Here is a 13,005-nt window from a genome sequence, read left to right on the forward strand (position 1 = left end):
CAATAATTATGAAATGGAAGGAAATAAAAATCAAAACACCATTTCAAACATATGCACTAGAATTTTGAGTTCTTTCTTTATGGTCTAATCACCATTAAAGGTGCAAGTCAAGTTATTAGCAAAAAAATAGCAATGTTGTAACTTTTTTTGGCGGATAGTAAGACTTCAAAAAATTATTTCTCGCATTAACGCGCTCATATCTTATGATTTTTCAATAGAAACCTTGGGATGTTAGTAACATGTGACATGTAAATTTATACATACATACATATATGTTGTAGAAGTTCAGATATGATCAAAATAAGAAGACTGCTGAAGAAAGCTACTATCTTCTGAAATATGGTCTATCGCCACTCAATTTTCCATATCCACATGACCATTTTCTGATGTTTGTTGTTCAATGTATTGAGGTTCGGTTATCTTTGTTAGGTTTGTACTAATCAGGGTAAGGGAGATGCACCAGGGGAGCGGGGGAGATTGGTCGTCGGAAGTGCGCCTATAATGGATGGTTTAGATTTTCCCGGTAATTGTTTGCTCTTTTTCTTCAATTTTCCATCATTTAGTTTCATCTGTCATAGCAGTTTATTTTCATTTTTGGTGGTGTATATGGTCTGAAGTTTGATACTTTGTGTTATATATGCATTTGTGCTTTTGGGTGTTTGATGAAACGGGTACGCCAAAGTTGCCAAATATAAGACTCGTCCTTCTCGATGAAATAGATTTAAACATTTAGGTGCTTATGTTGGGTATATTTGTTTCTTTCTGATACATCTTCAAATCATCACATAGATTGGATTTTGAATATCGTGTTTTGCTCAGATTAACCTACTTGAGGTGATGATTTATAGTTTAGGTGGTTTGATCGTCAATTTTTTGGAAATAATAGACATGCACAAGTGATTTGTCAAAGACGTGCTCCCCACTATATTGCCCGATACTTCAAGGGAACGGAGAAAGATGGCTGGATTTCTAACTTCTTTGCATAACAGGTGCGTAAACCTTGCTTTCTATTATTTCTTTCACAAACTATCGACTCGTAGAACCTGTAGTACTTGTCATGGAATTTTCCCTTCATATCGATTATCAGTCTGGGAGTTCTTCTATCCTTATGAAGACTGCCCATTCCTCTTAAGGGAACAACATTAGGACTGATAGGACATTAAATGGTAGTGCATGTCCTTAACAACTATTGTTCGGGTACACATTGTTGATGGATATTATTGTTTCCTGTGCTAGGAACATATACAATTTCAGACATCCCTTCTTAACAAGCTGGCCAGAGTATTTGATCCTTTGGCAGGTGAATTTCTCACCTATAAGTTCATACTTTATAGACTACTCAGTTATGATTGTGCATTTTTCTTCTCAATCTAAATTATGTTGGATCTTTTTAAGTTGGACAATCATCTCCCTGTAAGTTTAAATGTAAAATGAACACCTTATAGATTGTAATGAGTATATAACTGTATACCGATGTGGTGAAAATTATAGTATTGCTTACCTCGAGAACCATTGTAGTTGAATTTCTGAAATCTACAAATAAAGGACTTTGGTATATTATGATTTCATAGTATACATGAAGGTCTGAAATCGTATAGGAAGTACATTATGATCTAATTTTTTGAGTCTAATTTCAGTGTATACATTAAGTCCTGCTTTATTTGAAGGAGCACTTATTTTAAAAATTTACGATAGTCTTATGTGATAAAGATATAACACCCACAAGTTGATTGTTCGAGGGACATAGAAAATGGTTTCCCATGGTCGTCAAGCTAGAGGACGCATTGATTATCTACAATTATCTCACTGGCTATAGAATAGTGGTGGTCGAAGTATCAAGAATCCAAGGTACAATTAGAATTTGTTCTCATTTTGTAGTTCTTTAGACCTGTGTCTTTTTAACACTACTGAGGTTTAAGTTTTTTTTTTTTTTTTTTTTTTTTACAGAGAGGTTTAAGTATTTTTAAGACTCTTCTCCAAGACTACCTTTGTACACCTCATTTAGACGTAGGTATAAGCTACTCATTGTTGTCTTCAACGATCTAAAATAAGGGGCATGGTTAGTGCCAATATCTTTTGGGAGGAAAAAGAGAGAAAAAATGAAGGAATTGTGAACATATTATAAGATAAGTGATTATGTTGATGAATAATTGTATATTCAATAAGATGAAAGTACATGTGTTTATATAGCTATACATCTATACATTAGTCAAAAGGAAAACCTAGGTTACTATAAACTAGGAGAAAGTTAAGCTAACTAATTAACAAAGAGATATGCACTAGCTAGCAAGTAGGAGGAATTAGTTTACGTAAGATAAGACCAACAATATAGGAGTTGGTTATTATGTATCTTTGACATTCCCGCTCAAGATGGACGGTCTGAGACGGAGTCCAATCTTGCTAGATAATTCAAGGAAGCGCGGTTTATGAAGCGGTTTAGTTAACGTATCTGCTAACTGATCGGTGCCGTTGATATGTTGCACCCGAATAAGGCCTTGGCGTACTTGTTCTTTGACGAAATGAAACGAGAGCGCAAGGTGCTTCATTCTAGAATGGAATACAGGGTTCGCTGAATAGTTCGTGGCACTCAAGTTGTCACAATAGATCGTTGGAGCTTGAAGTTGAGTTAACCCGAGCTCTTGAAGAAGCGAGTGCAACCAAAGTAATTCGGAGGTAGTGTTAGCTATAGCACGAAATTCCGCCTCCGTTGAGGATAAGGATAGAGCTCGTTGCTTCTTCGAAGACCATGAAATAAGATTTCGACCCAAGTATACTAGGTAACCGGACGTAGACACAAAATCATTAGGATCGCCTCCCCAATCTGCGTCACAAAACGCATGAAGACCGAGAGGGGAGGACTTCGTAAATTGGATGCCGAGGTGAAGCGTGCCCTTAAGATAACGGAGTAGCCTTTTTAGAGCAGACCAGTGAGACGAGGTCGGGTGAGTGAGAAACTGGGCTAACTTGTTGACGGGGAACGCAATGTCGGGTCGAGTGAGCGAGAGATATTGAAGACTACCAACGAGAGCACGGTAGTCAGTCTCATTCTCGATTGGTTGTGAGGGTTCTTTAATTAGTGGTGGGTGGGATAACATAGGGGTAGAGGCAGGTTTGCATTCTTGCAGATTGTATTTATGTAGTAGGTCGGATAAATACTTGGTTTGATTTAAATGTAAACCGTGTTTGGTTGGTGTAACTTCAATGCCTAAAAAGTAAGACAATGGTCCTAAATCCTTAAGGGAGAATTTGGACGAAATTTTTGTAATAAAGGTTTTGATGTGGGATATGTTTGGTCCAGTGACGATAATATCGTCAACATAGACGAGTACAAATAGGCGAATGGTAGGGGTGTTGTAAATAAATAAAGACGAGTCGGAAAGTGAGTTTTTAAAACCAAAATTAATTAGGTAGTTTTTAAGTTCAGTATACCATGCCCTTGGAGCTTGCTTGAGACCGTAGATGGCCTTGTTGAGCTTGCAGACATGATCGGGTTTGTCGGAATTCACAAAACCAGGAGGTTGTATCATGAAGACCGTATCAGTAAGATTTCCTTGAAGAAACGCATTGTTGATATCAATTTGATGCAAGTGCCAACCATTCGTTACAGCTAGGGTAAGAATGAGGCGTATTGTGGTCGGTTTGATGACGGGACTAAAGGTCTCCGAATAGTCGATGCCGGGTCGTTGATGAAACCCTTTAGCAACTAAGCGAGCCTTGTGTTGTTTTAGACTGCCATCGGGATTATACTTAATTCGAAATACCCATTTACATCCAACAACATTGGGAGCGGAAGTGCGTGGTACGAGGGTCCATGTTTGGTTACGGAGAAGGGCATCATGTTCATCAACCATAGCAGCGCGCCATTTAGGGTCGATGAGGGCTTGCTTGGTTGTAGTGGGAGTAACATGAGAGCTGGGTAGGGTGGCGGTCTTGGCATACTTGGGATTGGGTTTGATAATGTTGTTGCTTAGGCGGGTTGTGGCACGGGAAGGAGGTGGTGGAGGGGGCGGTGGGGGGGATGGGGGCGACGAGAGGACGGGGTGGATTGAGGCGAGGTTGTAGGAGTGGGGTTGTGAGTGTTGGCCGTGGATGGTGTACTGGTTGGGGAGGCAGGAGTGGCAGGAGAAGAAGGAGGGGTGGTGGCAGGGGAAGAGAGCGGTGGAGAGCGTGGGGAAGCAGGGGGGGATGGAGGGGTGGTCACGGGTGGTAGTGTGTCAAGGATAGGGATGGTAAGGTCACACCACTGAGATGGCGAAAGAGATGATGAGGTGGGTTGTTTGACAAGGTCCGGATACGGAAATTCGGTTTCGACAAACCGGACATGTCGAGAAGTGTAGAGTTTTGTAGTGGAGGGATCAAAGCACAAATATGCACTTTGGGTGGTGGAGTAACCAACAAAGATACATGGGATGGATTTCGGGTCAAGTTTGTGATTTGTATAGGGTCGGAGCCATGGGTAACAAAGGCATCCGAATGAGTGTAGTTTTTGATAATTGGGTTGTTGTTGAAAAAGGAGTTTGTAAGGAGTTTCATTGTGGATGGTGATCGATGGTAATCGATTAATAAGATATGTCGCAGTGGCGAAGGCATAAGGCCAAAAGGTCATGGGCAACCGAGCATGGGTAAGGAGAGCAAGCCCAGTTTCAACAATGTGTCGGTGGCGGCGCTCCGCAAACCCATTGTGCTCGGGAGTGTGGGGTGGAGAGGTTAAGTGTGTGACTCCATCGTCAAGGAGAGAAGGGTTTAATTTTTTGTATTCGCCACCATTATCCGAGTAAAATTGACGAATGGGTTTGTTAAAAAATTTTTCGATGATAGCCTTAAATCGATGGAAGGTGGTGGATGTATCGGATTTTTTCTTTAATGGGTAGAGCCAAAAATAATGAGTATAATGATCAACAAAAATTATGTAGTATTTGTAGGAGTCATGGGACATGATAGGTGCAGTCCAAACGTCGGAGAAAATAAGGTCGAGAGGTGCATGTGAGACGAGTGAAGAGACGGAAAACGGAAGCTTGTGGCTTTTATTAATTAAGCATGCATTACAGTGCGAAAATTGAGAGATGCGAAAATTAAATTGTTTGCTTAATAATTGTAAAACAGCAATTGAAGGGTGTCCTAGACGATGGTGCCACGAAATGCTCGAAGGGTTGACAGCTACATGGGCTCGGGGTTGAGAGGTTGGAGGAGTCCATTGGTATGAGCCGTCTGTGAAGCGGCCATGGAGGAGAACACGGCCTGTTTTAAGATCCTTGAAACAAAAGGAAGAGTGTGAGAAGCAGGCAAAGGCATTATTATCTTTGCAAAATTGAGATACGGAAAGTAAAGGACGAGAAATTGAAGGAACTACAAGAACGTTATTAAAAAGAAGAGTGTTAGAGAGAGTTGGGAGGGAGAATGAACCATGGTGTGTGATATGGAGAGTAGAACCGTCCCCAATCACTAAGTCGTCGGGTCCATCATAAGCCGTGTGGAGAGCAAGGGTGTCAAGGTCATTGGTGACATGGTGAGAGGCCCCACTATCAATGAGATAGGAGGTGGATGGTTGGTTCGAAGTGGTAGCAGTGTGGGCATAAGGGCGAGATTGTTTCTGCGGTGGTGGTGGAAAAACGACATTGGGATAGTCGCGTTTGAAATCGGGGCAATCTCTAATGACATGACCTACATCCCTACAATATTGACACTTACCTTTAAAGGGTTTAGGTTGAGAGTCGGGTGTGGTAGGGCTGCGGTTTTGGGTCTGGTGATAGGTGTGGTTGCGGTTTTGGTGGTACGTATTGGGTGGGTTGGATTGGTGATAATAGCGGGGTTGGTTTTGGGTGTAGGTTCGAGTGGCAGCGTGAGCCGATGGGGTAAATGTGGTGGTGGATGGTTTGTGTTTTACAGTGAGTTCATGTTGAATCAATTTCTCATGAAATTGTTCAAACGAAATGGGAACATCACGTGCACGGACCGAGTCAATGACGGACTTGTATAGCTCGGGATCAAGGCCGCTTATGATTTGGGAAGTGATGTCCTCGGGGTCCACGGGTTTCCCGAGTTGGGCTAGTTGGGTGGTACATGCTTTGATAGCAAGCATGTACTCGGAAACAGTTTGGTCACCAAGGGTTATGTTACGAAGTCGATCCTTGAGTTGAAGGATATGACCGCGTGACGGGTTGGCGTAAGTGGTGGCAAGGGTTGTCCAAGCGTCATGGGAGGTGGTAGCATCAAGCAAAAGGGACGAGACCGACTCATCGAGAGTGCCAGCGATGGCACCGAGGATGAGTTGATCTTGTCGGAACCAAGTATTGTAGGCGGGGTTGGGAATAGGGTCAGGGTTGGGTTTGGCATCGGTGGGGTTTGGGGTCACGGTTTCAGGTGGTGGGGTGAGGGTACCGTCTAGGTATGGAAAGAGGCCGTAGCCTTTGAGAAGGCGGGTAATTTGAAAGCTCCACGAGCGGTATGTGGTAGCCGTGAGTTTGGTGCAATGAGGAAAGGAGATCGATAGGAGGGGTTTAGTGGGTTCATCATTGTTTGGGATGAAGTTGTTGTTGGTTGCCATGGAGAAGTCGAAGTAAGGAGGGTGATGGCAGTTTGTGTGTGAGTCGATATTAGGATCGATGAAGAACCTGATACCATATAAGATAAGTGATTATGTTGATGAATAATTGTATATTCAATAAGATGAAAGTACATGTGTTTATATAGCTATACATCTATACATTAGTCAAAAGGAAAACCTAGGTTACTATAAACTAGGAGAAAGTTAAGCTAACTAATTAACAAAGAGATATGCACTAGCTAGCAAGTAGGAGGAATTAGTTTACGTAAGATAAGACCAACAATATAGGAGTTGGTTATTATGTATCTTTGACACATATTGCGGGATTGCGGTCATATAATACAATCTCCATCGCCGATGTTGGTTGTCTCTTTGTTCCACCTTCAACTCTGATAACTATACTAATATACTCCATTAAAGTTCAGAACTTTGACGCACCAAATAAACACAACTACAATCTCTGTTTGTTATTTTAGTAGCAGGAATTTGCAATATGGGTCATCAAACTTTAGCTGTAGAATCATCAACTGAAATGGGTCCTAAGAGAAATCAAAGGAGAAGAGGACACTTGAAACTCATACTCCTTTTGGTACTTTAGCTTTTGGCATTTCTTCTATACTACACTCTTGCTGTATTTTGGCTTTTTGATACATTAATTTTTTTGAATATTCATTGTTTCTTTTGTATTATTTCCTTTAATTTTCAGCAATGAAATTTTGGAAAAATTGGAGGTGGATGTTGAAGGGAGAAATGGTGTAAAGATGCTCTTGAGTATAACCAGAGAATCAGGAAAGTTAAATGTGACAATAGATTCCCCTTTAAATATTTTGAAGGGGAAAACTGAAGCATTGCGGAAGCAAGGCAACGATACCATGTCATTTTAGGCTTTTCTGTGCTTTTTTTTGGAGTTACCATCATTTGAAGGATAAACTCTTCTTCAGCGTATTTTTTGTACAAGATACATCGGGCAATTCAGATTTTCATTGTATATTCGGTGCTTATAGGTAGCTTTAGAATTGTTAAATGTGACAATAGATTCCCCTTTAAATATTTTGAAAGGGAAAACTGAAGCATTGCGGAAGCAAGGCAACGATACCATGTCATTTTAGGCTTTTCTGTGCATTTTTTTTTGGAGTTACCATCATTTGAAGGATAAACTCTTCTTCAGCGTATTTTTTGTACAAGATACATCGGGCAATTCAGATTTTCATTGTATATTCGGTGCTTATAAGTAGCTTTAAGATTGTTTTGAAGTCGATAATATAAGGCCATGCCATTCTGCTGATAGGTAACGTTAGATCCTTATTTTGTAGAAGACTATATCGATATGGGTTCGCGTGCATGGAGATAATCAAGGATAATCCAAATTTTACGCGGCGATTTAGTGGGAGAATAGGGTGCACGATACTTGGGCAGATAACACCACAAAAAAACACTGCTAATGAATTTATCTCGTCGGAATCAAAATGAGCATGTTGGATTAGAGTCCCATCATGTCGGATAATGCCACGAAAAACCATGTCCTATTATGTTGCTATACATCTGAACGTGCAGCAGCTCTGTCTCAAAAAGTACACTACTACAGATACAGCCTATAACAACGGGTAAAAACCGTTGTAAAAACAAAAAGCGGACGTTGTTAAAGCGGCCGTTGTAGAAGGTATTTACAACGGTTTGCTTATTTAATGAAACCGTTGTCTAAAGTATTCACCACGGTTAAAAGTCGTTGTTGTTGGGTGTTCTCCGTTGTGGAAAGTGTTTCAAAATTTTGGAGGGAATAATATAACAACGGTTGTCGTATGTATAACCGTTGTTGTAACTTTCCCTCCAAAATTGTGAAGTCTTTTGACAACGGGTTTATGCTACATACCCGTTGTTGAAATTATTAGTAACAACGGTTCTTAGTTGAAGCCACCGTTGTTGTAACTTTACCTTCAAAATTGTGAAGACTTTTAACAACGGTTCTTCGTTTAAAACCTGTTGTTAAATATTATGCGCGGGTATTTGTGAAAGTCATTCACAACGGTATTTTTTTTATTAACCGTTGTGAAAAGTATTCACAACGGTTTTTTTTAGTAACCGTTTTTATTACGAATTCCTAATGTTTTGAAAAATTAAATTTGTTTCATGCCATTCAAAAACCTGCATATATATCAAAGACACCATATACCAAAGACAAAGATAAATCACAGCTGGGTTCATCAGAACTCAATAGATTCAATTCAACCACAACAGCAGCATCATATATATATATATATATATATATATATATATACCTACAAGGAGTTGAATTTACATGAACTAATCATTCCCTAACTTCAACAAAAAATTTACTAATAAGTTGATCTAAACTCTGAGTATCATGCATTTCTATTTTCTAAGACGTAGTTGCCCCACATGTCACTCTTACCTCGTCTATATCTATACTTGAGTACTGCTGAATCTGTTGTGACGGGTTGATTGCATACTGCGGAAAAAACAAAGAGAAGACATTATGGTATATATAGCAGCAAGCAAGCTAAGACAACATTAGCAACATCATGGTATATATAGTAGCAAGCAAGACAACATTATAGCTCTAATTTAAAAAAAGTAATAAACACATTATTAAATTACTAACCTTTTCTGGAATAATGATATATCTTCGCCTAATAATCTCCAACATGAACCGACAAGCGTAGTATCCACATTGTATGCTATCTGGCTGGCGAGGGCCTATTATTACATAAAAACAAACAGACGAGAGAAGGCTCACATCAGAATCTTGAACTTTAGGTATTGTATTAGTATTAAACACAGATTTTGCACTTAATGTTATTGTATTTGAGCACGTACCCCTGTTATCGTAATAAAATCAGGGCCAACATCAGAATCTTTCGTGGGTTGATCCTGCTCGTTTGCTCTTTTCTTCTCAAAGGCCCTTTTTTTAAAAATAAGAAAGGAGGCAGAAACTCATTTTTTTAGGGGCAAAAATGAGCTTTTTTCTATAAATAAAAATTGAAACTTAATGTTATTATAAATAAATCAGTATTATAAACTTACTTATTAATCAAGCGCTTAAAAGTCTCGCTTGGTTGATGATGTAAAGAGTCCAACCAGAAAACTTTATTCTTTGTCGGCATGATGGTCGCTTTAGCACCCAACGAGTCCTACATCAAGAGACATCATCATTATTAACAAGTACATATATTAGTTATGAAAATGCAATTGTAGAGGGAAACGTAATATTAATTTGTTTATTACCCTTTTTCATTATAAGCGCCAAAAATCAGCTTCTTGGTTGTCGCCAATTGCTGAGCAATATAATCTACCCGTTGTTCGAACGAGAAATCCGGAATAAATAAAGATAAAACATAGGGGCACAGGAATCCGTATTGATCAGATGGAATATTCTTCTCGGGGATCACTCTCAATTTCAATATCCTACATTATTACGGTATTAATTCCGGTATTTAAAACACTATCTAGTAGTCAGAATATTAGACTATGAAATTATTTATTAAGAAACTTACTTCATCCAAACAAATATGTGTGCTATATCAATCTGGTCTAGGCCAGCCCATACGGCTAGCAGATCCCATGATAGATGTGCTTGGCGCTCAGCCCCTAGAATATCCTCCTCGAGCGGAATAACTATCACTTGCTCGGTGGCTATGTGATGGCCAGCCTTCTCATGTAGTCTCATCATCGTCACCGTTCTTACTTTTTGCATGTAATCCTTCCCTTTATATTTTGTGGAGTTTAAACTCCTAACTTTCAGGTCCGGGAAAGAATGAGTCTTTGATTTTGTGCTACTACCACCAGCATACACATGTAGTAGATAATTAAAATAATAAAAAATCCAAAGGTAACATATCCTAGCAGTTGGAGTAATAAAAATAAAAGCGTACTTAATTAAATACCTCGTCAACCTGCTCTTTCAATGATGAGGTAGTAGTAGCAGGTAAGACTTGGGACTTAGGCTTATCAGTCTTTTTTGTCCCCTACACAAAATTACCATGCTTTTTATAAATACAGACAAAATATAAATAAAGAGAGCGAGGTTTTTAAAAAAATGGAGAAGTTAATTAAATACCTCATCAAGTTGTTGTCTCGACGAGGTCGTTGACATGTCTGTGGACTTAGGCTTATCCGCCAAAGCCGGCTTTTTTGTTCCCTACAAAAAAAAAACATATAAATTTAACATATAAAAACATTCAACAATTAAAAATGTAACATATATATAAAGGTATTTCTTCTAACCCCAATCGCTTTCCCGCCGAGGCGGAGATATCTTCGCCAAGTAGATGTGAGTTTCGAGGCCATTGGATGAAACTTCCAAGCGCATCTCCGGAATGGTAATGTCGTCATGAATCGGGACAGCGATTTGCAAGTTTTCATGGCTGGTAAGACTGTAGTTATCTCTACTTTGGTATGATTCGGCAAAAGTTTTTCGCCATGAACTACGTTTCATTGCTGCAGATTTGGTGTGCATTTCTACGAGACCCGCCAACACGCACATGTGGCTTTTCGGTTCTATTAGGGTCAGCAAGAATAACTGGCCTCTTGTTTACGGCCTGAAGAATATACACATACATTATTATATCTTTGCAAAAACGCTTCAGCATTCAAAAGATTTTGCAAAAACGCTTTCTGTCTCAGGCCGATTTTTGCACAAACTTCAACATTCATATAAATTTAACTAATTAAACACTTCATGCATACCTTACCGAAAACAGGGAACTGACTTGAAGGGGATGTATCTTTGTTTTCCATCAGCTATCTTCTCAAGTTGCATCTCCTTTTCGGACCCATTATTTACCTAATAAAATTAACCAATGGCACCATGTCAGAAGTTATAGCATTAGAGCCGGGCGGTGAACACACCCCCGATCTTACCCCAAAAAAAAAAGAAAAGAAAAATAAGGAAGTATTAGGTACCTGATCGGCTTTAGTTGTTACAACTTGAAGCATTATTAGGTACCGATCTTTCGAATCTCGTTGACCGATACTTCCTTCTCATGTATTGCCAAGGTAGTAGCGGCCTCTTGACCAATCTGTTGTACCTTATTATTACCCCCTTTAGAAATGACATCCTCCATCATCTTCACTTCTTCTTGAAAAGCTTACCTCCAAAGCATTCGGCTTTAGTAGTACGGATGCCATTAATCAAGTCGCTTGCCAAGAATGTAATGTGTCGGCAATTTTTATCCCAACAATAACATGTGAATTGAACTTAAATGAAAATAATAGAATAAATGTTACCATGTCAGCCTTCTCAGACTTAGTCTTCCTTTTCTTCTTTATCTGGGCAGTTTTCCCATAATATTTCGTTACTCCAACCTGTAACGGGACGCCCCTCAAACGACCTGGATGTTCGGGTCAGCCGATCGCTCTAGCAAGAACGTCATTACGACCATTAGGAGTGAATTTCCCTTCTTCTACCTCTTTCAATACGTTGTCCTATAATATATTAAATAAACTTCAAATTATATTTGTGACTAAAATAATAAAGTTAGTAATGAACTCGTCTTAATAAAATAATGCTTACTATGTTGGCCAAAACTTCCTCATCATATTTGTCACGCGACGACCGGGATCCTTTAGGCGTGTGCCCTTCTTTATAAGTTACATGCCGATCCACCTCTTTCACTCCCTTTGCCACCTACACATTAACATGGTAACATTTATACACGTAAATGTGTATCAATGCAAGTCCAAGTGTGATTAAAAAAATAAAGTCTCACGGGGCAATAATGCATGCTACTTACGAGGTCCTCTTCTATCTTTCAGAATCGCCTCGAGAACCATACCATTTCCCCTTCTTGCATGAAATGTTAGCACGATTTCTTCTGCTAACGGCCTTCAAATAATTATATAAAAGCGCAAGTAGATGAGATAATAAAAAGATTATATAAAGGACTCATTAATTAAAAAAATGATAGGTAAATCGTTAAAAGGCGAGGATATTTAACCTGAAACTTCTCAGTAGTTCTCATCTTTTTGAAAAGATCCCATTGTTCCTGCTTGATGGTGGGACACTTGTTTTCCGGTGGGCTCTTACGCATCTCTCCCGTTGCCTTGTCCACATACAACCAATCCCTAGCAACGTCACACCTCCACCGCTTTTGTGGACATCCCCGCCTTATGCATTAAATACGGATCATGGCTTTCATCGGGTATAATAAAGCCTTCCTTTACACGAGCCAAGTATAACTCCGCCAATTTTGGATTCAAACTTCTAAAATCATCTAAATGGATAGGCACAAACTGTCTTGTGCAAGTACCAATCCAATTGGAGAAAAGACCCGCATTTGGACCAGTAGGGAAACCCATCTCACTCCATGTTATTTTGAACGGCTGTTTAGCGGCTATAGCTGCAAGGACTTTCTGGCACTTCGTAGCACCCCTCTCACCAGGCTTATTATCACCAGGCTTATTATTCTTTTGACTTCTTTTACGTTTTTCACCCATGATAATCC

This window comes from Silene latifolia, chromosome 7, assembly GCF_048544455.1.
Source record: "Silene latifolia isolate original U9 population chromosome 7, ASM4854445v1, whole genome shotgun sequence".
NCBI lineage: Eukaryota > Viridiplantae > Streptophyta > Magnoliopsida > Caryophyllales > Caryophyllaceae > Silene > Silene latifolia.